The sequence below is a fragment of the Saccopteryx leptura genome, chromosome 5 (assembly GCF_036850995.1).
Source record: "Saccopteryx leptura isolate mSacLep1 chromosome 5, mSacLep1_pri_phased_curated, whole genome shotgun sequence".
Classification (NCBI taxonomy): Eukaryota; Metazoa; Chordata; class Mammalia; order Chiroptera; family Emballonuridae; genus Saccopteryx; species Saccopteryx leptura.
Window position 1 is genome coordinate 205,475,540 of NC_089507.1, and position 27,999 is coordinate 205,503,538.

At 46.9% G+C, this 27,999-nt stretch overlaps 1 protein-coding gene across 4 annotated transcripts in view; it reads right to left on the minus strand.

The window, feature by feature from the left end:
• PKIG (cAMP-dependent protein kinase inhibitor gamma) overlaps positions 1-27,999 on the minus strand; it is a 64,600-nt gene that overhangs the window by 19,322 nt on the left and 17,279 nt on the right. Inside the window, exon 1 of one of the 4 annotated variants that reach the window (XM_066387712.1) lies at positions 24,578-24,670. The exons of 1 other annotated variant lie outside the window; for it this stretch is intronic. The gene's annotated coding sequence lies outside the window, so the exon portion shown is untranslated. Of the gene's footprint in view, positions 1-6,186; positions 6,357-18,103; positions 18,167-24,577; positions 24,671-27,999 lie in introns of those variants that run through there. 2 more of the 4 variants (XM_066387711.1, XM_066387708.1) reach the window with 2 other exon arrangements.

The window sequence follows — 27,999 nt, forward strand, 5'->3', positions numbered from 1 at the left end:
AGCTCCAGTCTGACATTACAGACAAGAGGAACCACAGCCAAGCCAATGAATAAAACAGGCTCTTGGGAAGAACAGCTTCTTCCTGCCCCTCATGAAACAACTGTAAACTAGGGGCAGCAGTCTATGCCGGGTTAGGAAGGACCTTGCCGATACGGTGCAATACAGCTGCTGCATAAGGGAGGAGAATCCCCTCGTCACTAGGCCCCTCCCCGATGCTTTTCCACTTCTAACCGGAACCTCTGCTTCCCTTCCCTTTCCCTCTGTGCTCTCCTGCAGTGCTTTTCCACTTCTAACTGGAACCTCTGCTTCCCTTCCCTTTCCCTCTGTGCTCTCCTGCAGTGCTTTTCCACTTCTAACCGGAACCTCTGCTTCCCTTCCCTTTCCCTCTGTGCTTTCCGGCTGTGGGCCCTTCCACCAGTGCACCTCTCTCTCTGCCTGAATCATTCTTTCTCTCTCCATAGCTCCCTCTTCCCCTGCTCCCTGCCTCCTGTCTCTGCTCTTGGCGTAACTGCCTCCTCACCGTGGTTTCACCACCACCTCTGCGGGCCAGCCTGCCCTGACCCCAGGCCCCTCATCCATCACTCGCTGTTTATTTCAGAGCGCCACTACTTGTCCTGGGAGCTTCGTGTGAGGAAGGACCAGGCCTGTTTTATGTAACACTGCCCACCTAGCAACTTGCCCACTGCCTGGCAGACATCAGATGCTCAATAAATATTGGGTGAATACATGAAATTTTCCTGAAGTGAACAGAGAAGGTCCGTCTCAAACGCTCCTGTTTCTCTACTTTCTCAGGCACAACACTGTCCCTCTCATGGGCACATAAGCATATGTGTTAGAGGTATCTGCGTCTTCTTTACCTATCAGCCTCTGAGCTGCTTATCAGTCTTCCTCACCCAGGTGTTCATTCCCCAGAGGACCTTGTGTGACGGCTGACACGAGAGGTGAACGAATTCATGCACACGTACGGGAGAGGGCACCTGGAGGCTGCAGCCTCTAACCAACCACAGGGAGTGGGTCCCCCTAGCCAGGGGCCTGAGCACCTGAAACACGGGCACCTTGGAGATATGCAGACAGACACTGCCCAAGGAGAAATTAAAATCAGAACTAGACCCGGCGTGGTAGTGCGCGGGCAAGACAACGAGGGGAAAGCATGCTAACAGGAGCTTATACAGGCGGACGCTGTCTGGTGCCAAACTGGACATTTGTATCAGAGATCTAAAAATGTTCACCCTCTGACCTAGCCAGGCCTTCTTAAAACATCAGAGGAGTCAAATCAGTGGGTGATGACTCAAGTATGTTTTTCTGAACTGTCTAGTTTTCCTTCCATGGACACGTTCTAATTTTGTAATCTGGAAGAAAGGGAAAAAAAAAAAAAAAAGCCCACACAAGAAATGCTATAAAAAAGTAACAAGAGACAATCCAGTGGTGATTTTAGACTACAAAATCACCCATCCCTCTGTCTCCTCGTTAACCGAGGGCTGCAGATTGAGGGTCCTCTGAGGTGGGGTCCCGGCATTTTGTGCAGACGTCCCTTCTCTGTCTGAGACCACGTGGGGCTGGAGGCGCCAGGAGCCAGGAGCGGAAGCTTCAGCAGGGGGCAGCTCTCCTTTCTCCCTCTTGCAAACGCTGCCCAAGCTCGGGAGCCACAGCCCAGCTCAAGGTCAGGCCCTCCATCCTGGGATGCCTCCCTCACCTGCCCGCCTTCCCCGATGCACTAAGAACTGCACGGAACCAGGCCCGTCTCCTAATCAGCCTGTTCCTCTAGTCTCATGTTAGCACTAGCTGGCCCTCAGTACAGTGTGCTGGATGTCAGGACCACACCTGTGAAGCTCTAAACATGACTGACCTAGGTCCCAGGGGCATAATAAGTACACATTAGCTACCAAATACTTCACTGCTCAGGGACCTGAGGCCCATTATTCAGTTTCAAAATGTCAAGTGAAAGACAAGTAAGTATCAATTTCTTGGAAGCTTAAGAGACTCCTTTTTGTTTGTTTTAAAGATCTTATTGATTTTGCAGAGTTGGTGGAGGGTGGGGAATGAGAAGTAGGTGCTTCACTCTAGCTGTTCATTGGTTGCTTGTCAGATGGGCCTTGACTGGGCAAGCCCAGGGTTTCGAACCAGCAGCCTCAGCGTTTGGGGTTGGCGCTCTATCTACTGCGCGGCCACAGGCCAGGCAAAGAGGCTCCTTGTAAATAAAGCTGGACCGCTGGCTTCCTCCAGTAGAGCGGATGCATTTTACCCTGCAGTTGGAATCCCTCAGCATCACAGCGGACTGCAACTTCCGAAGAAACCAGCCAGAAAGCACAGCACGCACTCCAAGTTTTCATACGGCAAGCGTGGCTTCCAAAGACGGGGAGCTCAGCTCGGAGCCGTGATTAATGACTTGTTTCCAAGAACTTTACATTTTTCCATGTCTGTCTCCACTTAGGAACCACTCCTGGCCTTTCGTCAAAACAGTAGAATTAATTGGGCAGCTCGGCTTCTTGTCACACTCGGAAAGTAACACCTGCCACCAGCTTCTTCCCTCGGGGCTGGGCCAGGGCCGCCCGGTCGTGGGAGAACAGCACCCACTTCTGCTTCTGGCCTCGGCGCCTGACTGGGTGACCGGAAGCAGCGCTGGAGCTTGGTGTGAAGAGCCGAAGAGGCAGCTCCAGGGCCCATCGTGGGGGCTTCAACAATGCTGGGGTCCAGATGGCTTCAAGCTCCTCATACAGAAGCTGTCCGTGACAGCGGGACAGGGGCCGGTACACACTGGCCAACGTCCACTCTCTGGAAGCCGTAAAGCAGCTGATCCCGAGCGTGTACTAGGGTAACCAAGTTCATTACGAGCTCTACCCTAGTTCATCCTCAGAGTAACCCTCCGAGGCAGGTCTGATCGTGACGTCCACTGTACAGAAGAGGAACGGGCTCTGGGAGGGGACGTGATCTGTCCGTGATGCCTCGGCAAGGAGGTGCTAAGGGCAGGGCTCCACTGCTACCCTTGCCAGCTTCACACTGAACCACAAATTGTCTAAAGTGACAGAAACTGTGGACACCCCCCAGTCCAGAGGTGGAAAAGGCAAATGCCCATGCGGGCCAAGAGACGTGCAAGAGATCAGAGAGAGCAACAGACTGGGCCCAGGAACGGCACAGATGGAGATAAACGGGGGAACACAGCCACCTAAAGGCATCAAAAATCAGATAAAAATAAAACCCCAAACCACACTGACTTCCGACTCTAGTTCACGCTTCCTCATTTTATACACAGATGGAGAAACTGAGATTCAGGAAAGGGATGTGGAAAAGTCAGTCCAGGGGGGTGGAGTTCAAGGGCTCCGGGGAGAGCCAGTTCTCACACGGAGACGCAGCTCTGCCGGCTGAGTGGTCTCGTGCAAGCCGCTTCACCTCTCTGTGCCCTTCTCCGTGTGTAACAAAGATCATTTCTGCTTCACGTCATTGCTGTGACGATTAAAAGGAGTCCACATACGTATGCCCAGCTTTGTGCGCAACATGTGTTTCAGGAAGATACAAAAGCCAAGCCAGAGCTTGGGACATGACAGTCCCACAACCTACGTCCTCTGCTAAGATGCCCTGGACTTACTGCAGCGGCAGGTGCAACATGCGAGGAGAAGCACCCTGAACACAGTGCCAACTCCGCCAGCACAGAATGAGAAACGAGGCCACCCTCATCTGGGTCCCAAGGGCCTGGACTGAGGGGTGTGGGCAGTCCACCACATCCCCACTGCCTCTGCCCCAGGTGGGAACCACAAGGACTAGGTAGATACTTGCTTCCAGAATACTGCCTCCCCACCACCACCTTAGGAAGAGAGATGATTTTTTAAATTACCCAAAATCTCATCCTGGCCAGTTTGCTCAGTGGTAGAGCATCAGCCTGGTGTGTGGAAGTCCCAGGTTCAATTCCTGGTCAGGGAACACAGGAGAAATGACCATCTGCTTCTCTATTCCTCCCTCTTCTCTCTCTCTTTCCCCACTCCTACAGCCATGGCTCATTTGAGCAAGTTGGCCCTGGGTGCTGAGGATGGCTCCATGGTCTCATCTCAGGCGCTAGAATAGCTCAGTTGCTGAGGAACAGAGCAACGGACCCCAATGGGCAGAGAATCGCCACCTAGTGGGCTTGCTGGGTGGATCCTGGTCTGGCTGCATGTAGGAGTCTCTCTCTCTCTGCCTCCCCTCCTCTCACTTAAAAAAAAAAAAAACCCAAAATCTCAAGATCCTGGGGAGTGGAGGGAGGCAGAGGTGGAGGAGGCCCCAGCCTTCCCATGGCCTGTGCCCATGGGTGGCCATGGCAACAACAGTCCACCATTGAAGGGCTGAGCTGCTGGGAAGACCACACACAATTCAAGACATGCCAAGGGGCTTTGAGAACCCTCCTGGTAACACAGATCTTAATTCAAGTGAATAGTTTTTAAATGCCACATCTTCCTGAGGGGCAGGGCCTCTGATGGCCTTAAAAATAAATATCTCTTAAGTGGCCGAGAGCTGGAACCTTGGAGACTCACAATCCAAGATGTGACAACTTCCTCTGCGTTTCTTCGGGCCATGGCCCTGGCCGCCCCTCCCAGAGGCAGGAGGGGCCGCGTCTGGGGGAAGCGAAGGGGAAGGGAGGCATTGTGAAGGGACTTCCCCTCCCTCCCTCCCTCCCGTCCTTTGCCAAGCTAGGAACTGGAATGGTGGGCTTTGAGGTCAGACTCAGGATGCTGTAGCTCCTCTGTACCGAGGTGCCAGGCTTCCCGCCAGGCAACGGGGCACAGCGATGGATGAGACGCTCACAGGAAGGGTGCTTACAGTCTAGCGGAGGCACAGTGACCTGAAGTTATGCCAATAATTCCGTAAGCGCAGTTCAGGGTAACACGAGAATGGGCAGTGGAGACTCACCCTCGTCGGCGGGGTCGGAACAAGACCAGACCCTCGTGTAACGAAAGGGATGAGCACGACAAGGAGCCTGGCACTCAGGAGTGCTCCGCAATGCCCCTTCTTTTTCTCCTCCCTCCAACATGTGAGCATGCGGGCACGCGCACGTGTCATCACACCGACACTTTCTTCAGGATCACCACGCCTGACAAAACTCTAAAGCTCAGCAGTGACTTCATGTTGCCTGTTTTCTGTCCTCTTTGTGTTCTCTCCCAGGAGCCAGCATGCAGGCATTCTGGGATACAAACGCCAAGGGTGCTTGGCTTCTCAAGCCCTGAGGGCTCTTCTCAAAGGGGACAGAGCAACTGTCATCTCCAGTTCACCTCCCGCTGGACTTGGAAACACTTGATCATCTAGATATCATTCGCATTTACGTACGAGTGAGCAAACTGGGGCCCGCAGCTGGGTGGCCCTTCTAATATACGGTGGCTCTTCGTTTTCTGTGTTCCCTTTAACTGTGATCCTTCAGCTACTTGTCCCTGCGAGCAGGGGAGGTGGGTGACCTACAGCGACTGCAGGCCACCTCGCCCAAGCCACCTGAGAACCCTCTGCGCAGGCACGCACTGGGTGCAGCATCAGTGGGATTAAAATCCTGAAAACAGAGCAGAGAAAAAGCCCCTGGGCTCACATGCTCTGTTTATTTTCCAGGAACAAACAGTGATCTTCCAAAAGGAAGCCAGGAAAGCTCACAAAGCAAGGCTGAAGATCTCCAACGCTGCTCCCCTTCCCGGAGTTCTGCTCGCGGCCACGGCGGGCTGGAGCGAGCCGAGGTGAGGAAATCCATTCATGACGTCTAATCACATCTCTCTCTCAACTTTAAAACATCCATCTTTTATCTGACTAGGGGTAAGTCTCCACAATATGAGGGAAAGACTGAGGAAAATTTTCACTTTGAGAGGCACTTCTCTTTAGAATGTTTAAGGAAAATTTGTACCATCTTTGTAATCAGAAAAACATATACATAAAGGTCTTACAAACACCAGTTTCTAAGGGAGTATTTTTTCACCTATTTCTATAACAAGGAGCTGCTTTTAAAGCTCTAGATCCTCTGTCAAAGTTCTTGGGTAAAGAGGAAAACAGCATTTGAATGGGGTCCATCTGTGTGACGGGACTAGCCCTAAGCAGTTTCTGACAAAGCCATAATTTTCAGTGCAATAATATAGCGTGATATAAAAATAGACACTTCGTGACCAACAAGAGCAGGCTCTCCAGAGAGCTCTGCCCACGAGCTCTGCCTTCTCCCTGGGGGTGGCAGAGCGAAGTTCTACTTACAAGAGCAGAGAGTGTCTTCCAAGTCCAGTGCTCCTCGGCCGAAAGAGAAAGTAGAATTTAAGAAACCAGGGTTCAAAACACCCCCCTTCTGAGGGTAAGTCAGATTCGCAGGCTGGGCAGGATTCTCTTACCCCTTCTCTCCCCCTCGCCCGTGTCTCCTAAATGAAATGCACTTCGAGGTTTTAGTGGGTGTTTCCCACGTCTCCGGCCAAGTCAGTCCCCATTTGCTGAAATCCAATGCTCAGCCTGATGATGTCAACCACTCGGCTCCCTCGCTCAGTTTCCACCTCTCCGTGCACAGGAGAGATCCATTTCCTCTGGACAATGAGCCAGGGGGTTGTAACCGCATCCCCAGCCGTCGTCACACTTGCCTAACATCCTTCCTTCAATTTTCAACACTGGAGCCTTACTGACAAAAGGCTTCCTATCCACTCACTGGGCCAGGACTCCGGGCGTAAATCACTTTGCCTCAGCCCCCGCCCACTGTGGGCTACCTCGTTTTCTTTGCAGGGTTTTAATTTGCTTCTTCGGTGTATAATACATGAGGTTAGGGTGGCAATCTGCTTCCCTACCCCACCCTACCCCCTCTCTCTCTGCCTGCTGCATTTTCCAAGCTGTTTAATTTCTCCATAGTTTTCCACGTGTGTGCTGCGCACAGTGCCTGCATGAGCTTGTCATTCAGGTAGGGGAAATGACACATGCCCACATGAAAGGCCTGGGAAGGGCACTGGTCTGTAACCTGGGAAACCGGATTTCCATCTTGGTCACACACCTAAATGAATGAATGGCCTTAGGCAAGGCAGCCCTCTGCGGCCCCCTGAGGCCATTTATCCGGCCCCTGCCGCACTTCCGGAAGGGGCACCTCTTTCATTGGTGGTCAGTGAGAGGAGCATAGTTCCCATTGAAATACTGGTCAGTTGGTTGATTGAAATTTACTTGTTCTTTATTTTATTAAATATTGTATTTGTTCCCGTGTTTTTTTTTGTTGTTTTTTTTTACTTTAAAATAAGATATGTGCAGTGTGCATAGGGATTTGTTCATAGCTTTTTTTATAGTCCGGCCCTCCAACAGTCTGAGGGACAGTGAACTGGCCCCCTGTGTAAAAAGTTTGGGGACCCCTGCTCTAGACTGCAGTTTCTCCTTCCATAAAATAACAGCATTGATGTCCTCCTTCCCGTAACTCCGTGAACAAACGCGACCTGAGGCGTTTCACTAGAAGCTGAGCGACTGCATGCTCGAGGGAGGGAGGAACCCAGGAGGGGTCACAGGACACTGCTCAGGAGGTCAGGCTCAGCCAGGCTCCTGCCACCCCCTCTCTCTGGGAACTGCACTGTTTTCTCTGGGAGAAAACCCAAGATGATTCACTAAACAAGTCCTGGGGGATATGGACAGAGACACCCTTAACTGCCAGATGAGATGAAGGAGCGAGAGACTAACTGCCTTAGGGACTAAGGCAGAAGAGCAGTGGTTACGAGAGCTGGTAACAACTGCCTGCATCTGCAGAGCGCTCGACGGAGGAGGCTCAGGAACCTCTCCCCTCTGTGTGCAGCGGGAAGCACCGTGACACGGCCAGTGGTTACAGGAGCTGGTAACAACTGCCTGCATCTGCAGAGCGCTCGACGGAGGAGGCTCAGGAACCTCTCCCCTCTGTGTGCAGTGGGAAGCACCGTGACACGGCCAGTGGTTACGAGCATCGATCCGGGAGCCAGACATGTGGTCTGAGCCCTGTGTGACTCAACTTCTCTGCACTTCAGGTTTGTTTTTGTTTTTACTGTAAAATGGAATGTTAGGGCCTCCATTTTAGAACCGCGAGTATTAAATAACATGTAAGGGAAATGAAAGGCTTTGGCACATGCTAAATGTTGATAGGTGGCAGCTCTCACTGTAGTATGTAATCTCATTTGATTCTCATTTTGTAAGAATTAGGTATCCAGGGCTACATTTATCAATCTCCTTTTCCTGAATAGGAAAACGAAACACAGAGAAGTTAACTAACAGGCCTAAGGTCACACAGCTCAAGATGAAAGGGCCAGATTGGAAAACGTGTCTTAATTAGGTCAGCACACATGCCACACACATGCCAATGTCATTCTCATGATGGTTATTTCACCGAGCCTGCCTTATTCCTACATGGGATCATCTCCTCTTGGGAAAATGAGCCAAGCTTATTAAAACAAATGGGCAAGGGGTGGAAGGAGAGTTCTCCTGGGTCCAGCCAGGCCAGGGATGGGGAGAGCTTGTGATTCTGCTGCTTAAAGAAAACCACTAGGTAAGAGGTGGTGCTTACTTCTTTTACCAACAAAGTGCTGTGTGGCCTAAAGCAAGGCTGGGCTTCAATCCCCCAAAGAGGCAGATGTGATTTGTCTTAAAGTTACTTGGATGGGGCCTGACCAGGCGGTAGTACAGTGGATAGAGCATCGGACTGGGACGCGGAGGACTCAAGTTCGAAACCCCAAGGTCGCCAGCTTGAGTGCGGGCTCATCTGGTTTGGGCAAGGTTCACCAGGTTGAGGCCAAGGTCACTGGCTTGAGCAAGGGGTCATTCGGTGTGCTGTAGCCCCCCCCCCCCCCCCGTCAAGGCACACATGAGAAGGCAATCAATGAACTAAGGTGCCGCAATGAAGAATTGATGCTTCTCATCTCTCTCCCTTCCTGTCTGTCTGTCCCTATCTGTCCCTCTCTCTGTCTCTGTCACCAAAAAACCCCCCACAAAAACAAAAACAAAAAACTACTTGGATGGGAAGTTAGGGGTGAAATCTATTGAGAAATAAGCAGCTATTTATAGGTGGGGGTAAGGCTGTGGTAGTTAGTAACTTAACTAGAATTTTAATTAGTTCTCAGAAAATTCTTATGCTCATCAAGAAAGGGCCAAGCCGACAAACTCTACAGAATTAAGAGGGAGTTTGCCAATCTGATGGCTTTCCCACAAGCTGGTGTGGGGCTGCACGGGCTAAGAAGGACACCCGCCTGGTAAGCCCCGGGGAGGGACAGTCAACGCTCGAGACCTGGCTTCCCGTTCCCAGCTGTGGGCTGCGTGCACCGAGACCTCGCTGTGCACGTGCCTTGGTTCCCCAGCATAAGACAAGAGTTAAACTGGCGTTTGTCTGGCAAGGTTCTCATGTGGATAAGCGCCTGGCACATACCACAAGTTGAAAGCTACTTGCAAAGATAAGCTTTACCATCTTCATAGTAAGACGTTATTTTCTAAGTCTGACTCAGTCTCACCCTCCTCCGCCCTAAGGATGTGACAATGAGTGAATAAGGTCCAGAATGCTGGGAGCCGGCAAAGGGGCCCAGTTTTCTCAGAACATCAGGAGGAGTTAGGAACAAAAGCTGGATGAGGGGTCGGGAGCGCTCTCCGCAGGGACACTGGGCTTGGAGGGTAGGAGGCCGGGCCATTGTTGGCCAGGCCTTTGTTCCAAAAGCCCGAGCAGACCAGGAAACCAGGCTGGGCTCCTGACAGGTCAGCTACTGACACCACCCTCCGCGCTCCAAATCATGTTTTGTTACTTGAACAAAAATACCGTATTTCCCCATGTGTAAGATGCTCCCGTGTATAAGATGCACCTTAATTTTGGGGGCCGAAATTTGAAAAAAATATATATTACATAAAGTTATTGAACTCAAGTTTTATTCATCAAAAAATTCATACAACTCCTCATCACTGTCAAAACTCCCATCCATTAGCTTGTCCTCATCTGTGTCTGATGATGAATCACTGTCTTCATATATTGCCTCGTCCTCAGTTCCATCTGTGGCATTTAAAATGTCACAACCACTGTATAAGACGCACCCTGTTTTTAGACGCTAAACGTTCTGGGGAAAGGTACGTCTTATACATGGGGAAATACGGTAATAGTAAGGAGCCCATTCATAAAAATGAATATGGTGTTCTTCTACAACATGTATGTTGTAACATTTGCCTTGCAGACTGAGCAATGGCACACCTGTGACAGAATCCACGAGGAGAGGACTGTGACAAGGCCGGCACTCTCCTGCTGTCTCCTGACAATGGCGGATGCACTTCGCGCACTGGGGCCGTGCTGGGTGCTGAGCACTCCACAAATGCCACTTTATGTCGTCCTTACAATAATCAGGTGCAGGAGGTAGTAGTAATATTTTCACCTTACAAATGTGGAAAGTGACACGTGCAGAGACTGCAACCTACAGAGGTTCACTGGAGTAAGTGACAGAGCCCATGGTCCAAGCCAGGATTGTCTGGGGCCAGGCTTGTATTTTCTTTTATTTTTTATTAATTTTAATGGGGTGACCAGGCTCGTATTTCTAAGTCCCTGACTCTAATGCCTCTTAAAGGGTTTCCCTGCAGGAAACGTGGCTGGTTTTCAGCACTACTGGCTCCGTTTGAGGATAAAAGGGGTTGGCCGCTTCACAGCACGAAGCTGGCCCACAGAGCTGGCTCAGATGGCCCCGCCACCACAAAGCTGCCAAATTCTCACCTCCACCCTCAGTCTGGGAGGGGTCTCTCTCTCTCTCTCTGAATTTCCTTAGTACTTTATCTGTTTCTCCTTAAGAAATGTTTCCTTTCCTCTTTTGAGGTATATTTATTTCTGGGCAGATCTTAATTCTTCCGCTAGAATTTGAGCTTCTTAAGGAAAAGAAGCTAATTTATGAGCATTTGGTACATATTATGGGACACTTATTAAAATAGAAAATCCATGAACAAAAACAAAAACTATTGAATGTTTATCACATGCCACATAATACTCTAACATAATCATAATAGCTTATCATAAAAAAAATAGTAAAATCATGAAGGACAGGAAAAAAGAAAGGAAACCATCCATCATCCTAGCACCCAGAAACAACCAGTTACCCTCCTGGGGTACAGACACAGTCACACCAATACTCAAAACAATGTTTGGAAATCAGACAGTTACGTCAGTTTTTTTTGCAGGGAAGAGTCAACCCCACACAAGGTGACAAAGAAATGTTCTGTTTTTTGTTTGTTTGTTTGTTTGTTTGTTTGGGAGTACACCTGGCTGCTCTTCTACAGGGTGTGATGATCTGATGCTCCACACTTCCTGGCCCCGCAGATTTCTGCAGATGTGCTGCTGAGGGCTGTCCAGAGGAGGGAAGCCTGAGCATGCACTGAGAAAATGGGAAAATGGGTAGGGGTCCGCAGGACCACACTGCCCCTCCCTGCCTTTTTCAGCTTCTTTTTGCTTCCCATCAGGTGAGACGGCTTTCAGACTGGGGCAGTTATAGGACAGGTGGATCTTTACGCAAGTAACATTTTTTAACAAATTTAGCCTCGTTGATGTTTACAACTGAAGAGGGCATGTGATCAATGCCAAGCCAGAGAAGGCAGGAGACTTCCAGGCTGCAGAGCCTGGTGCTCCACCAGTCGGAAGTCCTTCCACAGAGCTCAGGCTCCCCCGGCCACTGCACTCTGCCACTGACCACTGCACACAACCCTCCTCATCAGATGTCAGATTAAATGGCACTTCCCTGTGAGCCAGGTTAGCTCCCCTTCTGTGTGGGTCCCAGGGCACCCTCTATTTCTCCTCTCATAACCCTAACGCATCTTATGGTTAGTACATGTTATGTTTTCCCTGCCACACTGTAAACTCCCTGAGACCAACATGTCTCCCTTGTTCATGGCGCAGAACAGGACACTCAATAAACATTTTCTAAACAACCCCTAATACACACCTACACACACACCCACCTCGGATTGTCAAGGCTTGAAGTGAAGAAAGCAATAACATGCTTTTAAAAAAGTATAATGTCTTAGCCCTGGCCGGTGGGCCCAGCAGTAGAGCGTCGGCCCAGTGTGTGGAAGTTCCGGGTTCAATTCCCGACCAGGGCACACAGGAGAAGCACCTATCTGCTTCTCTACCCTTCTCCCTCTCCTTTCTCTCTCTCTCTCTCTCTCTCTCTTCCCCTCTGGCAGCCAAGGCTCCTTGGGAGCAAAGTTGGCCAGGGTGCTGAGGATGGCTCCATGGCCTCCGCCTCAGGCGCTAGAATGGCTCCAGTTGTAGCAGAGCAACGCCCCAGATGGACCGAGCATCACCCCCTGGTGGGCAAGACAGGTGGATCCCGGTTGGGCTCATGAGGGAGTCTGTCTGTCTGCCACCCCCCACTTCTCACTTTGGAAAAATTAAAAAAAAAAAAAAAAGAAAGAAAGTATCACGTCTTTGGAAACCAGGCTTTGACTCTTGCACAGTCAGCCCCACCCTACCCACTCCCACAGCCCGCAGAGAGGCAGGAGGCTCTGCAGAACCTGGGGCAGAGAACGGAGGGGGCTTTAAATAAACTGAAAGATCTGCCTGGGGCCATTCAGGGCTTCTAGTAAGAGACCAGGGATCCTCACGCTAACCTTTGCAGAGCCGAGTCTAACTGCTGTGCGGGTGCCCTGAAGCAAAGTACACCCATCAAAGTGGTACCAGTAGCTTCCCAGGCAGGGGTGAGGCCTAGGGGGCAAACAGACAACCAATTCCAGAGGAAACCAAGGCCTCTCTCTCTCTCTTTTAAATTACTTAATGTTTGAGAGAAAGAGAGAGAAACCGATTTGTTGTTCCACTTAGTTGTGCACTTATTGGCTGCTTCTTGTATGTGCCCTGATTGGGAATCGAACCCACAACCTTGCTATATTGGGACAACGCTCTAGTCAACTTAGCTATCCAGCCAGGGCCAAGACCTATCTCTTAAAAGGAGTCTTTTATTATTAATTACAAATGGGGGAAAAAATCACAAGGCATTTGAGGAAAACCAACAGCACGATAGATTGAAATAAAGAGACAATGGAGCCCATAATGAAAAAGGAACTTCAGACAAATGGGAAGCTTAAAAAAATAGCCTTATGTCTTTAGAGATATTCTGAAGATACTGTGCTGTGTCCATAAAACATAAACTGATAATACTGGACTCTTGGAAATTGATATGAACAGAAATGAACAATTCAGTAGCAGGACTGGAAAATAAGGAAATCTCTCAAAATATAGGGGAAACTATTCACAGGTTATAAAAGGGTCTCGACATAGAACAACAATCCAGGAAGTGCACCATCAGACTAAACAGGGATCCCAGAAACTGAAGAGAGAGGGAAAGAAAGTCCAACAGGAAATTAAGAAATCATGAGGAAGAATCCCCAAAGCTAAAGGAAGACTGCATCTTCACGAGAAGTTTACAAAGTGTTGAGATGGAAGAAAAGAGATCATAGCTACACACAGTCTCCCAATCTTCCAAAATTCAAAACGGAAAAACAAAATTCTAAAAGTTTTTAGAGACAGATTATTTCAAAAGAAAAGAATCAGACTTCTTACCGGCAAAACTGGCTGCCTGAAGACAATGGAGCAATGCCTTCTGAGGGAAAGATTCTAAAGAAAAATGATCTGGAGCCTAGACTTATACTCAGCTAGGCAATAAAGACATTTGCAGACATGCAGGAACTTGGGACAATTTATCTCTCACGCACTATTTTATCAGTAAACTCCAGAAGAACGAGGCTTTAAACTAAGAAGACTTGAGAAACAGAGATCTCACAAGCAAGATGAAAGGAATGGCAAAGGGGAGGATGCGGATAGACCGTGGCTGACTCACAGGCTGGAGGCGCCAGTCTGACTACAGGAGGAGGTGGAAGGCGCTGGAGCTAGAGGACCGGACTGATGGGGTTCCCTGAGAGGTTTGCTGAGAACAGCATTGAAAGTCTGTGGGACAAGTGTGGAAGACTTAGCAATAAGAAACAACAACAACAAAAAAACCCGGAACAAACAAAAATACCTACAGCATGTTAAAGCAGCAGCTCTTAAAAATAAAAATAAAATAGGCCCTGGCTGGTTGGCTCAGTGGTAGAGTGTCGGCCTGGCGTGCAGGAGTCCCGGGTTCGATTCCCGACCAGGGCACACAGGAGAAGCGCCCATCTGCTTCTCCACCCCTCCCCCTCTCCTTCCTCTCTGTCTCTCTCTTCCCCTCCCGCAGCAAGGCTCCATTGGAGCAGGGATGGCCCGGGCGCTGAGGATGGCTCCTTGGCCTCTGCCCCAGGCGCTAGAGTGGCTCTGGTCACGACAGAGCGACGCCCTGGAGGGGCAGAGCATCGCCCCCTGGTGGGCATGCTGGGTGGATCCCGGTTGGGCGCATGCGGGAGTCTGTCTGACTGCCTCCCCGTTTCCAACTTCGGAAAAATACAAAAAGGGAAAAATAAATAAATTAATTAATTAAATAAAATAAAGCAGTTATTACAAAGTCCAGGAAACAGTCATACAGAAAGGAAAAATAATTAGATTGTTACTCGCTCAGTGGTAGACAAGAGTCACAACTTCCGCCATCCTGTAACACTGTAAAACATTGAACACTGATTTAATCAAAACGTGGTATCGGGAGAAAAGGATAAGAAGTGTGAGTAGGGCTGTGGTGTTTACAGAAAAGCTAAAGCCTCACATGCTGGTCAACAAGTAACAGCTAAAAACTAATGAATAAAGAGTCCTGACTGGGTCGTTCTATTGGTTAGTGTTGTCCCGATATGCCAGGGTCACGGGCTCGATCCCTGGTCAGCGCACATACAAGAAGCAACTGATGAATGCACAAATCAGTGGACCAACAAACCGATGTTTCTCTCTCCCTTTCTTTTACTCTAAAATCAATCAATAAATAAAAAAGTTTTTTAAATAAAACTGATGAATAAAGAAAGAGCAGTATGCCCTAGACCAGGGGTCGGAAACCTATAGCTCGAGAACCAGATGTGGCTCTTTTGATGGCTGCATCTGGCTCACAGACAAATCTTTAATAAAAAATATAATAACGTTAAAAATATAAAACATTCTCATGTATTACAATCCATTCATTTCCTACCGCTCATGTTCATGGTTGCGGGTGGCTGGAGCCAATCACAGCTGTCCTCTGGGACAACACCAAATTTTTATTGGATAATGCATAACGTACACGGGTCGTTATATGGCTCTCTCAGCCAAAAAGGTTCCTGACCCCTGCCCTAGACAGATAGCTTGGTTGGTTAGAGCATTGCATCAAAGCACAGAGGTTGCTGGTTTGATCCCTGGTCAGGGCACATACAGAAACAGATCGATATTCCTGTCCCTATCCCTCTTCTGTCCTCTCTCTCTAAATCAATAAAATAACCATTAAAAAAATGGGTACAGAAATAAAATAGATTAAAAAACAAAGAAACAGCAATATGGTAGTGTGTGGTCCTGGTTTGGATCTGATTTGAACAAAAAATACTTAAGAGTTCATTGGAGAGCTTTGCTAATAATAAGGGATTATTAATTATTTCATGTGTGATTATGGTAGTGCATATGCATGTACATGTATGAGTCCTCAGTCTCTCAGAGATACATGCTGAAGCAGTCATTGATGAAATGACATAATACAGTATGTAGTAGCAGGGGAAATGGCTGTAGGCTTAGATGAAATAAAACTGGTCTTGAGTATTATTATTATTTTGAGAGAGAGATAGAAAGGGAGAGAGAGAGAAAGCAGAGAGATGAGAAGCATCAACTCATAGTTGCTTCACTTTAGTTGTTCATTGACTACTTGTCATATATGTGCCTTGACGGGGGGAAGGGAAGGGCACAAGCCAAGCCAGTGACCCTGGGGCTCAAGCCAGTGACCCTGGGATCATGTCGATGATCCTGCGCTCAAGCTGGTACGCCCGCACTCAAGCAGGAGACCTCGAGGTTTTGAACTGAGGACCTCTGAGTCCCAGGGCGACGCTCTATCCACCGTGCCACCACCGGTCAGGCTGGTCTTGATTCTTGAAGCTGGGTAATGTGTGACATATGAGGGCTCATTATACTATTCTCTTTAGTTTTGTATTTGTTTGGAAATTTCCACAATAAGAAAAGACAGCTATATAAGCATATTATTTAAGATAGAGTAAAAAAAAAAAATCCTAGAACAAACAGCTAACAGGACCAAAGTACAGGCTCCTGGAATGAAACAGGAGGGAGGGGAATAGAGGGGTGAGGGCAGAGGAAGGCTGTTTTTTAGTGTAAGTTTTAAATGTTATTTGACCTTAAAAAGAACAAAGCAAAACTGGGTGCTTGTGCCATTTTGACAAAAACAATAAAAAAAAAATAGAGGTAATATTATTTAAAGAAATGGAAGTAACCACCAGAAGAACTAAAGGCAGAAAAATTAAATGGTTGCCTCAGACTAAGGGGGTAAACAGGGTAACAATGCATTTTATGTCATTTCACAATATGGACTTGAAGGCTTCTTTTAATGATGTATCACTTTTTATTTTTTAAAAACGTTATTATTATCAGTTTTTGCCAGCAGCTTTTAGCAGGGCCTTTTGCTAACCTTGACATCTACAAACTGCATCTTGTTTCTCCAGGTGAAGAATCAAACTCCCCACGTGACTATCCCCAACATTACCTGTAATAATAACCATTATTGCCACTCAGCTATTGTTTCCCGTTTGTCAGTGCTTTACACTTGTCATTTCTAATCTTCGTAACACTCCACCCCTGCAAGGCAGGTATTGAGACTTCCATTTTACTGAGGGAAAGGCTGAGGCTGAGAGACATTAGCCATTTGCCCAAGGTCACAAAGGAGGCCAGGCTTGGGAGACTCTTGCCCCACCCCACCTCCCCTTACGTCCCACTGGTTCGGTATGGTCCAGACGTGCTGTGACATAAACTTCCTCACCAACTCCATGAAACAGGAGAGACAATATTACCTGCACTTGACATACGAAGAAACCAAAGCTAAGAAAAGTTAGGTAGCGTGCCTAAGGATCTAGTACTTCTCTCCTCTCTTGAATCATCTATCCCCTCAACGGCAAAATGTCAAGTTATTCATCCTCCTCATGGGCATCTGACCTAAAAGTCGCTGTAAATGAATGCAGCTAAAGCAGGAATTAAAAGAGAGAGAGAGAGAAACTTATTTTTTCCAAAAGAAATATAGTAACAAACCACGGAATATCCTCAGCTGCTCAAAGGCCAGCAGGCTGCCTGCGTGCTCAAAGGGGCTCTCAGAACGCAGACCAGCTGCTGGCTCAGGCGACCTGCAGCAGTGCCGAGAACCAGTGCCGCGCTGCTCGGCTCCAAAAGCAAGGAATGAGCCATGTGTGCTCTGCCCTGAAAAGAGAATGTCTATCTCCTAAATTGACTTCGGTAGAGGCCATGTGGCCCAAGGCTTCTTCTAGGTGCCAGGAATCCCAGATCAGCGCCACTCCAGAGCACAGGCAAGTCTGGAGAGCTGTGTGACAGACTGCAGGGGAAGCCAATGTGGGAAGCTGAAGGGCCCGAGTGTCTGGCCCTCTCAAGCCCTGGGGAGTTAGATGACCGCTCTGCCTGGCAGTGAAGCAGCCTGAGCTGGGCACAAGTGCCACGAGCCTGGTGTGAGATGCCGCTCCCAGGCTGTTCTGGCATCTGAACAATGGCCAAGCAGCAACTAGGGGGAAGCTGTTTACTTGAGTTCAAACTATTTCTAGCACCAGCAATCTGCACATATTTGGCTGACAAATCTCTGAGCTTCAAGAGAGCAGTGCTGTGCTCCTGGACAATTTCACAGAACACATTCCCTCCCCAGCCACCCCAAACCCACTCACTAACACGTGTTGGCCCTGGTAAGTTTATTTAAGTTGCTGAGTTTTAAAAGGTTATAAAAAGAAACTATGTTTCAAGAACTGACTTTTAAGCCATTTGTCTATAAGCTTAAACTACATAGTATCATTTTCTTTAAGGCCTGAGTCAGAGATTAAACTCTAATACATATGTATTCTATAAAAAAATACAACCAAAATGAAACAGCACCCCAATGAGGCCTCTATTTTAACATGTGCTACATTATTGCAATGACGCTGAGCCTTGCTCAAGATCTACAAGGAGACTGTTTCTTATGACACAGTCTAGGTAGGCTTCACAGAACAGATCCACAAATAATATGTAATTGCACACACATCCCAAACAAACAAAAGAGGTCTTATTACCCACCGATTCTGGGGCAGAAGCACTTGTAGTGTCCGTTATCAGCAATGTCCCCTCCACCTCTGCATTCTAAACAGGAGAGGTTTGACTATAACGAGATGTGCAGAGCCTTCTGCACAGTTTTAACTCACAGACGGTGTTATATATACCCTTGCCAACAAATGTGTTTGGAAAAACCAGCCTATCTCTAAAAGCTGCCTTGTTTTTATAGCAAAAGCAATGCTGATCAGCCATCTCCCTTGAGCCAGGCACTAATTCTGAAGGGGAAAAGTGGTTCATTATCATGTGCTGTGTTGGCTAACATGTTGGTGGCTTCCAGTCCTGTCCCACAATGCAGGCAGGAATGAGCATGGAGAGAAGGGCAGTAGTGAGAAGAAAGGGTTATCATGTAAAGGGTGACGCTGGACAGTTAATTTAGGGAGAGGGAACAGAAGGGACTAACTTGTTTTCTTTTCCCTCTGCTCCTTAGAAGACAAACTGAAAGGTCTCCAAGATAAGTTTTCACCTGCCCAGGCGGTGGCTCAGTGGATAGAGCGTCTGACTGGGACGCGGAGGACCCAGGTTCAATACCCCGAGGTCACCAGCTTGAGCATGGGCTCATCTGGTTTGAGCAAGGCTCCCCAGCTTGAGCCCAAGGTCGCTGGCTGGAGCAAGGGGTCACTCGGTCTGCTGTGGCCCCCGGTCAAGGCACATATGAGAAATCAATCAATGATCAACTAAGGAGCTGCAACGAAGAGTTGATGCTTCTCGTCTCTCTCCCTTCCTGTCTGTCTGTCCCTAGCTGTCCCTCTCTCTGTCTCTCTCTCTCTGTTACACACACACACACACACACACACACACACACACACACAGACAAGTTTTCAATAACCCCATTTCTTAAAATCAGGAGGAAGTGCTAATGAGGGGAAGGAAAAGAAACATGTCCATACACAGTGGAAATGTAAATTGTTATAGAAAAATTGTGCAAGTCGACTTGTCAATACTGTATTAACTGAAAATTTTAATGCATGTAATATTTGGTCCCATGATTCTACTTCTAGGAATTTTACATCATTCAAAACTTAGCTAAAATGTCACCTCCTCAGAACTTCCCCACTCACCCAACCTAAGATAACCTACTACACCACTTCCTTCTGTCTGAACAGCACTGCTGTTTCTTGTTCAGTAAATATACTTACTGCCTGTCTTTCACTGCTACCTCCCAACCCCATTAAAATGGCAGGTTTATAAGAGCAATGACCCAGTCTGCCCAATACACTGCTCTTCCTTTGTGTTGGATACTAGCCAAAGACTTTACATGATCATTCCATATAAATCTCACAGCTATCTGAGGCTTCTGTTATCATCTCGTTTTAAAGATGAGTAAACTGAGGCACAGCTGAAGTCTAGTGCGCAGCCAGTAAGTGGCAAAGAGAATCTGAACACTGGTGAGTTATAATTACAAAGCCACGCTCCTGATCACCTCTCAAAATGAACCCAAAGTTTCAATGTGCACACTTCTTGACCAAACAATTCTAGTTTTGGAAATTGATCACTTGGAGATAATCAGACAAGAATACAAATATTGATCGACTTATGACCTATGCAACTTACAACCATTCGACTTTAGGACCACAATCGCTAGCTAGTCACGACTGCTCCGCGTCTGGCAGCGCAAGCGTTGCCCAGCTGGGTGTACAACAGTGTGGACCAGCTTCCGGCAGCACTACCATCTCCGCATGCACCATTTCAACTGTTATCCCAGACTTGGTACAGCAATTTGTGTTTTGTGTCTTGGATATTTTTCATCAAACCCCTCTCCAGATGTCTACCAAGAGGAAATTATCTTTGCAAATATTAAACTAGTTGTACTGGTAATGCAGTGTTTTACTTAAACCTGATGAATATAGCCCGACCAGGTGGTGGCACAGTGGATAGAGAGTTGGACTGGGATGCAGAGGACCTAGGTTCAAGACCCTGAGGTCGCCAGCTTGAGTGCGGGCTCATCTGGTTTGAGCAAAGCTCACCAGCTTAGACCCAAGGTCACTGGCTCGAGCAAGGGGTTACTTGGTCTGCTGAAGGCCCATGGTCAAGGCACATATGAGAAAGCAATCAATGAACAACTAAAGTGTTGAAACAAAAAACTGATGATTGATGCTTCTCATCTCTCTCCGTTCCTGTCTGTCTGACTCTGTCTCTGTAAAAAAAAAAAAAAAACCTGACAAATGTAAAAATAAGAATCAAAATGGTGTAGAGATGATACAAATGGCATAAAATGAACAAAGAAAATGATATATAACAATAATGAAATAAAATTATGATAAAATATGACTTAAAATTTTTTATAACATCATTTCACAGTACTGTACATATAGCCTACTCAACTTACGACCGAATCGTGTTATGACCAGTCTGTCATAACCAATCGTGGTCGTAAGTCAAGCACTAGCTGTACATTGTTAGATACAATTTTACTGCAGACTACTGTAAACGTTGGCTATCTGTTCAGACAAGTCACCAGTTAGCTATCAGCCTCAAGTTTATCTTCTTGGTTAAAAGAGGGCCCCATCTCAGAAACTCTGAGGATTTAATGAGACAACGCACAGTCCCTGGTTCCAAGTCAGTGGTTTTATTGTTGCTATATTGCATTTGAATCTCTAAAAGGATATAAATATAGCAAATTGTTAACACCAGCGATCTCTAGACAGCAGGATTATGGGAGGGGGGGGTTCATTAACTGAATTGTATACTCCAGGTTTTTTCTAATTTTTATAAAATGCATATCTATGCTATTCTTATCAAAAATAAGCATAATACAGCCCTGGCCGGTTGGCTCAGCGGTAGAGCGTCGGCCTGGCGTGCGGGGGACCCGGGTTCGATTCCCGGCCAGGGCACATAGGAGAAGCGCCCATTTGCTTCTCCACCCCTACCCCCTCCTTCCTCTCTGTCTCTCTTCCCCTCCCGCAGCCAAGGCTACATTGGAGCAAAGATGGCCCGGGCGCTGGGGATGGCTCCTTGGCCTCTGCCCCAGGCGCTAGAGTGGCTCTGGTCGCGGCAGAGCGACGCCCCGGAGGGGCAGAGCATCGCCCCCTGGTGGGCAGAGCGTCGCCCCTGGTGGGCGTGCCAGGTGGATCCCGGTCGGGCGCATGCAGGAGTCTGTCTGACTGTCTCTCCCCATTTCCAGCTTCAGAAAAGTACAAAAAAAATAAAAATAAATAAGCATAATACTATTTTTTAGGAAGAGGATGAAGCAAATAAAACTGGAAGAACTTTAACAGAGGAGAAAACTCAGTTTATGGGACAGTGAGGGAAACTAGTTTAGCAGATCTCAAAATAAAAATGTTCCTCCTCTCGCTCTACGTAAGAATGATATCTGCAGTGAAGCGATGGAGATTCTGAGTGAGAATACAGGCCTACAGAATTTACTGAGGTGGATTCATGGAATTTGAGAGGATGTTAACATAGATACACAATAAGAAAAGAATTCTTTGTAACCACATCTGCCTTCTAAGAGAAAGGCTCTTATCAAACAGAAGGTCCTTTAAATGGCTGCTGATCACCTTTCTGCGTTTGGCCATGCAAAAAATAACAAGTAGAGGCTGCAGGCTGGCTATGTATGCACAGTAGAGAAAGAAGTGGAATTCCGGGGGAAACCTGGGAGAAGTAAGAGGGGAAAGAGAGGGGCTGACGGCCGAGGTCTGGGTTCGTGCAACCCTTTCTGGGACTCCCAAATCATCGGCAAAGCTGACAGTAACACTTACAAATGCTTTTCGTTCTTGATGGATACAACGGAGGGGACTGAGTTTTGAGTCTAAGCTGACGGGTTGAGAAACAGAGAAGAGGAGACAGAGACGACCCGGAGCCCATAACCCACACCTTCAGCCCCGAGGGATCCCCAGAATCTGAATGAAACTCCGAACTTCTGGGCATGAAACAAGGGCTCGAGCTGATCTGATCTAGATCTGACAGTGCTGACACATCTGGGTCATATACAGTTTATCAGGTGGGATCAAGGAATGAACTGACGTGTGTACATGAAAACAAGTTGACTAGACTACTCCGTACCACTGAGAAGGTTTTCACAACTTGTGTGGTGATTCCTACTCATTTCAGGTCACAGAGTTCTTCAAGAATGTGATGAAAGCGAAGATCATTTCTTCAGGAAATGTGTATCTTCAAATGAATGTAAATCCAAGGGGTGTGTGGGACACCTGAGGCTATCTCTGGATCCACCACAGGTCCAGACCAAGCTCAAGACGCCCCGCTCTACGGAAACCGCAACAGTGTTGATGGGCATCGCCTGCTAGAGGCAGTGGGGATCATGAGCCATCCTGCGGTTTATGCAGAAGGCATAAGAACACTGCCAACATTCATCATTTATAAATACCTTTTGGGGATCTAATACGCCAGATCCTGAAGGTGTAAAGATACATGTGATGTGACCCTTGTGCTGTACTGTACACTGAGTTGAGGTCAAGCTAGGGAAGGAAACAGGCAACCTATCACTGCAATGGGGTGGGATGAGTCAGACTGTACATTCAGACTCACCTCACCCCTCCACTTCCTTGTAGGCTGCAGGACTTACTAACTACAAATGGAATACCAGGGGGACAGGACTGACACGAGTACTGAGCACAAGTAGAGGAAAGCCACCGGGCCAGGGCACTGGTGCCACTTTAGACAGCCGGCCCGCTCCTCTGGACGTTTGACTTCTCTGTGTCTGCCTAAAAGTATCTCAAACAAAACAGGTCAAAACAAAATACTGAGCTCTTTTCTTTAACAAACAGTAACCACGGATTTTCTAAAATGCTACTTTAAGAAAAATAAATGAACAAACTAAAAAGAATGTTCTGAAATACTCATCTAAGAGAAGCCTGCAGTCCACGCTGCTGGCTTGCGTTGGTAGATCAGCAAATCCTTACTGAGCTCTGAAGTATGGATACTAACGCCTGCTCTCTGCACTGCATGGCACTTTCACACAGATCGTCTCGCCGCCTTATCTCTTTGTAAGTGCTCAGAGACCCGTTTACTAACAAGGAAGGGGAGGCAGTGACTTGCCCAGGGTCATTAATAGCTTGTAAGTCCTGCAGCCATAATTGGAATTTGGACAAGCCCTACCTTTTCCTAAACTCACAGGAGAAATGACAGCAATGAGCGCGACAGGAAGGCCAGGAGAGGAAGCGGCAGGGACAGAAAGTGGGCAGGACAGGTTCACGTTAAAGCACAGCGGGAAACTCGGATGTACTTGAGCACAAATCCCGGCTCCATCTTCCCCTTACTCACTCTGAGACCTCAGGCAAATCCCTTAACCTCTCTGAATTCTGGTATCTCATTTGTAAATGAAAAAACAATAGTGTCCATCGCATTGAAAATGCAGGGAGGTGGAGGGAACAGGAGGTAGAATGAGAAGCAGAGAGGTGCTGACTTCATGTTTACAGAGCTACAAGGTGAGTGGACTGAGTCTGCCATTTCGGCCAGTAATAGATGGAGTCTATCTCCCCAAACCTTCCTCCCCAAACCCCCCGGAGGGTGACTACCGCCGCCCTGGCAAGTACTTCGGATGCATGGCTGAGCTCGAAGCGAGCATAGGAAAGTGTGTGAGGCCAGATAAGCAGCACAAATTCAGTGAGGTAAGCACGCCCCTGAGCCTTTAAAGCAGCTCGGAGCTGCTGATCAGAGGCAACTGTCTAAGAAGGGAAGAGAAGAAGAAAACACATACGCATGTATACCTACTGTTCAGAATCGCTCAGGAAAGTAACCACAACTACTAAAATCCAGGAGAGTAAAAAACCAGTGGCTTTCAGGAGAAAGCCTGGGCAAGTGGGAGGAAGATTCTTTTCCTTTTCCTTTCTATCTTTCTGATCTACCTGGATGTCTACTTTTGTGTCCATGTGTTACTTCTATGATTTTTGTTAAGTTGGCAAAGGAAGGAAGGCTGATGGTATTCTGCCATCACCTATCAAGAGAAATAGTAATGGGATGAATAATGTAAATATACATTTCAGAAGAAAGGAATTCAATCTTATGATGAGCACAATAGATATTCTGCTTTAAATGTGCCTTATCTGCCTGATCTGTCCTGGCGCAGTAGATAGGGCACTGACCTGGAGTGCTGAGGTCGCCGGTTCGAAACCCAGGAATTGCTGGATCAAGGCACATATGACAATCAACCAATGAACAACTAAAGTGAAGCATCTATGAGTTGAAACTTCTTGCTCTACCCCCTCTGTTCGAAAAATCAATAAGTAAAATCTTTAAAAAATGTGCCTTATCAAAGATTTCTTTGTAATGACAATACCCAGTGTTAGGGAGCTACGGAAACACGTAGGTGAGAATGGAAAACGCCTCAACATTGCTAACAGGCCATTTGAGAATAGACTCCGAAATCACTGGAAAATGTGCGTACACAGGGGGGCCTGGACACTCTCCGTACTTTCTGCTCAATTTTGCTTGAACTGAAAACTGGTCCCAAAAGTCGTTTACTGATTTTAAAAAGCATACCTGTCCCTTGATCCAGTCATTTCACATCTAAGACTTTGTCCCAGAGCAATCACTGCAGACGTGTGCCACGACCCGATGTGGGGCTGCTCACGTCAGCATCGCTTAGAACGGTCAACAGCTGCAAACAGTCGTCAAGGTCCACCGTCAGGGAGTGGCTAAGGAAACTGCTACAGCTGCAGGATGGAATATTATATAGTCACACAAGGTGATGTTACAGAAGAATAGCTAATGACATGGAAAGTCTCGTTTTAATGTTAAGATGTATACAGTGGGGTTTCGTATTTGGAAGAGGAAAAATAGTATTTTGTGTAAAAAAAAATAACAAGACAAACTATCAGTAACACTGAAGATAATTTTCTTCTTTCAGTCTATTGGTATTTTAAATTTTTCTAAAAAGCGTTATTTTTATAATAAAAATATAGTAGTACTTCCATAGAAAGGAAAATATAAAAGCTATTTTTTTCCTTTGGGTACATACCAAGTGCTACAAATATGTACACATTCTGACTTAACATGAGAGACTTATAGCCATGATTTATGACAGCGGAAAAATGGAAAGAACCAAAGTATCAAACACAGTGTCTGGTGTGTCGAGTGGTGGAGAGACATGCGCCACACTCTGCCAGCTGAGCGTGGTCTCCAGGGCCCTGCTCCGGCCCTCTGTGCCCAGGCTGGCCCAGAAGCTCTGTGCCAGCCTATGCCGGGCACAGGGTCAGGCACTGGGACCCTTCGACATGTATGAGGCACCCCTGAAAGTGAGAGGAAATGAAGTCTCCCCACTCCGTTCAGGCATCTCAACCATGATTCAAGCTACTGATGACAGCAATGGTCCTGAAAACATAAGAATAGAGAAGGGAAAAGGAGAGGAAGAAAACAGGTCCCAGGAAAGGAAAAGGAAATAAAACGGAAGAGAAAAAAGAAGACAGACGGAGAAAACGAGGATGAGGCCGATCCTCCTGCAGAGGGGAGTGCCCGGCAGCCCCGCAGCTCCCGGGCCAGAGCCCGCCCTCAGAAGCTGTGATAACATCATCACAGAAAGGACCCCAGCTCTCTTCTCATTTCCCAGGACTGATCCTGTGGCTCCTGGCAGCTTCATTCAGAATTATACATCCACTGGATTTTAGTAAAATGGATGATTACACCAAGAATAAGGCTATCAGTACATAGAAATAAAAGCTAACTTCAAACTAATGTGCAACAATGTCATGATTTATAATAAACAGAGACTATTTATTAAAGCTGCAAAGAGGCTACTGAGTCCACAGATGAACATTCCTAGAACAAGTTGTAGACCTGGGCAGAGCTGTCTTGAACAGAGAGCTGACTTGCAAAAGATAAAAGGTCTCCTCCCCGCCCCTGGGGCAGCACAACGGCTGTTGGCAGCCAGGTAAGAAGCCTGTAGACACTTGTGTTCTTTAAAGTTTTTAAAAAAGTCTCAATTAGGAAAAAAACAAAAAAACAAAAAGAAAGATGACACATTTGAAGATAAATTTAAATAAATTAGAAAGAGAACAAAAGCAGGCTGGCCTCTTGTTAGGGAACTAGAGGAAGCTGATCAACAGCTCAGCGTGAACATGAAAAGAGAAACTCCAGAAAGGAACAATGACAGTGGGACCTCTTCATCCCTCAGATCCCAGGTAGGAGAACCAGGCTGCTGCCTCGTCAAATGGGGAGGGAGACCAGAAGACTCCAGTCTGGTCTGAATTGGGTTTGAAGAAGAGAAGAGCCAAGTTACACCTGAATTATGGTCTCTACACTCCTTATGCACCCAATCTCACTGCTCACAAAAATTAGGGGAGCAGGGATCGTACAGATACTCCAGTACTTTCAGTCTTTTGTCTAGTGCATTTTCACGAAATAAAAGTTGGTTTTGCATCTCATTTGCATAATTGAACTTTTTTTTTACTTGTTTGCTTTTTTGATGTTCTTGTTTAATAAAAAAAAATCAAATGCTTCTTTTTTTATCACTTCATATTCATTTTGAAATATGCCCTTAATTTTTGTGAGCAGTATATTAACTCTGTATTTGCAAATATCAACAGGAGGTGATTCTGATTTAATTAGAGGAAAGACTGATTTTCCAAGAACTCTAATATGCCTTCGTTTCTGGCCGTTTCTCAAGATCATCCATGTCAAGGCAGAGTTCACCAGACTGCTAACAACAGAATCCTCTATGACTCCCTGTGTTGGAAGATGGGATGCTAATAGCCAAGGGCATGCAAGGCTCAGTTTTTAAGATCATCCTCTGTGGTCAGGTGAAGCCAAGTCCAAACTCGGTGGCTGCTGCCACAGAACGAGAGGTGTCTAACCGCCCTGGAGACCTTAACGAAAATTACAAGTTCATGTTCTAGGGCTGGATCGGGGCCTAGATTCCGATGGCCAACATCTAATGCCATTTGCGCTGCAGAAGTGAGTCAAGGCTGCAGTGATGTTTTCCCCAAAATGGTCCCTCCCCCTTAGTGTGGCTGAGCATTTCTCGTAAACATCGTCCCTGACTGCTTTACTTTTCCACCTGTGCGACAGTCAAGTCCAGAGCTGTCAACTTCCTGGAGACCGTAAGCTACCTTTCTGCTTATACCAGCAAGAGTGGATTTTATCATTTCCTACTAAAAATTCTGAACAATTTGCTACTAGAAATTCTGAGCAATACCCAATAAGCGCCTGGGTTGTAGTTCTCAGCACAGTACATTGTGATTGCCTGTTATATTTTTGTGCATATGCAGAAGGTATTTTATCCAACTCTGTAGCCTAGCACCTAACACAATGCCTGGCAGACAAGAGGCACCTAAAAATAAGTATAGATGCAAACAAAGAATTGGAAAAAACAACAACAAAACACCATGAAAACTACTGTTTTGGTTAAAATGGTGGGGAAAATAGTTTTTAAATGGTATTTTAATATATTTTTCTTAAGTGTCTAGGTCAAAGTTAGTATCATTCATCCAAGACCAAGGAACATAGTAGCATTCATATCAGGGACCACAAGTTCTAATGAAGAAAAACACTAATTTTCTTATTTTTCCTTTGATAAGTTTAAACTGAGTTTCAAAGGTTTGAAAGGTTTGTACGTTTATGTCCAGAACCAGGACAGGAACGTGAAAGGCACGGTTCCGTCTGTGCCCACAGCCTGTCTTATAGCACAATAAATACATGGCGAGTTACAGAAAGTTGAAGATCACTGGATGAGACGGCCTTGGGGTCAGGCAAGCAGGATCAGAAAGGCGAGCCCTCTGAAACGGGTCGTAAAAATGATGGCTGGAATTCACTGTAACTCACGCTACATCACAGTTTAAGGAGAGTTTATAAACGTATGAAGGTGAGCCCTTTCGTGACATCAGAAAATAGCAACTTTAAAGTAGGAAAAAAATGAGATCAAAATCAGAAGGCTAATGTGTATAAAAACAGTTATAAACTTATTTAAG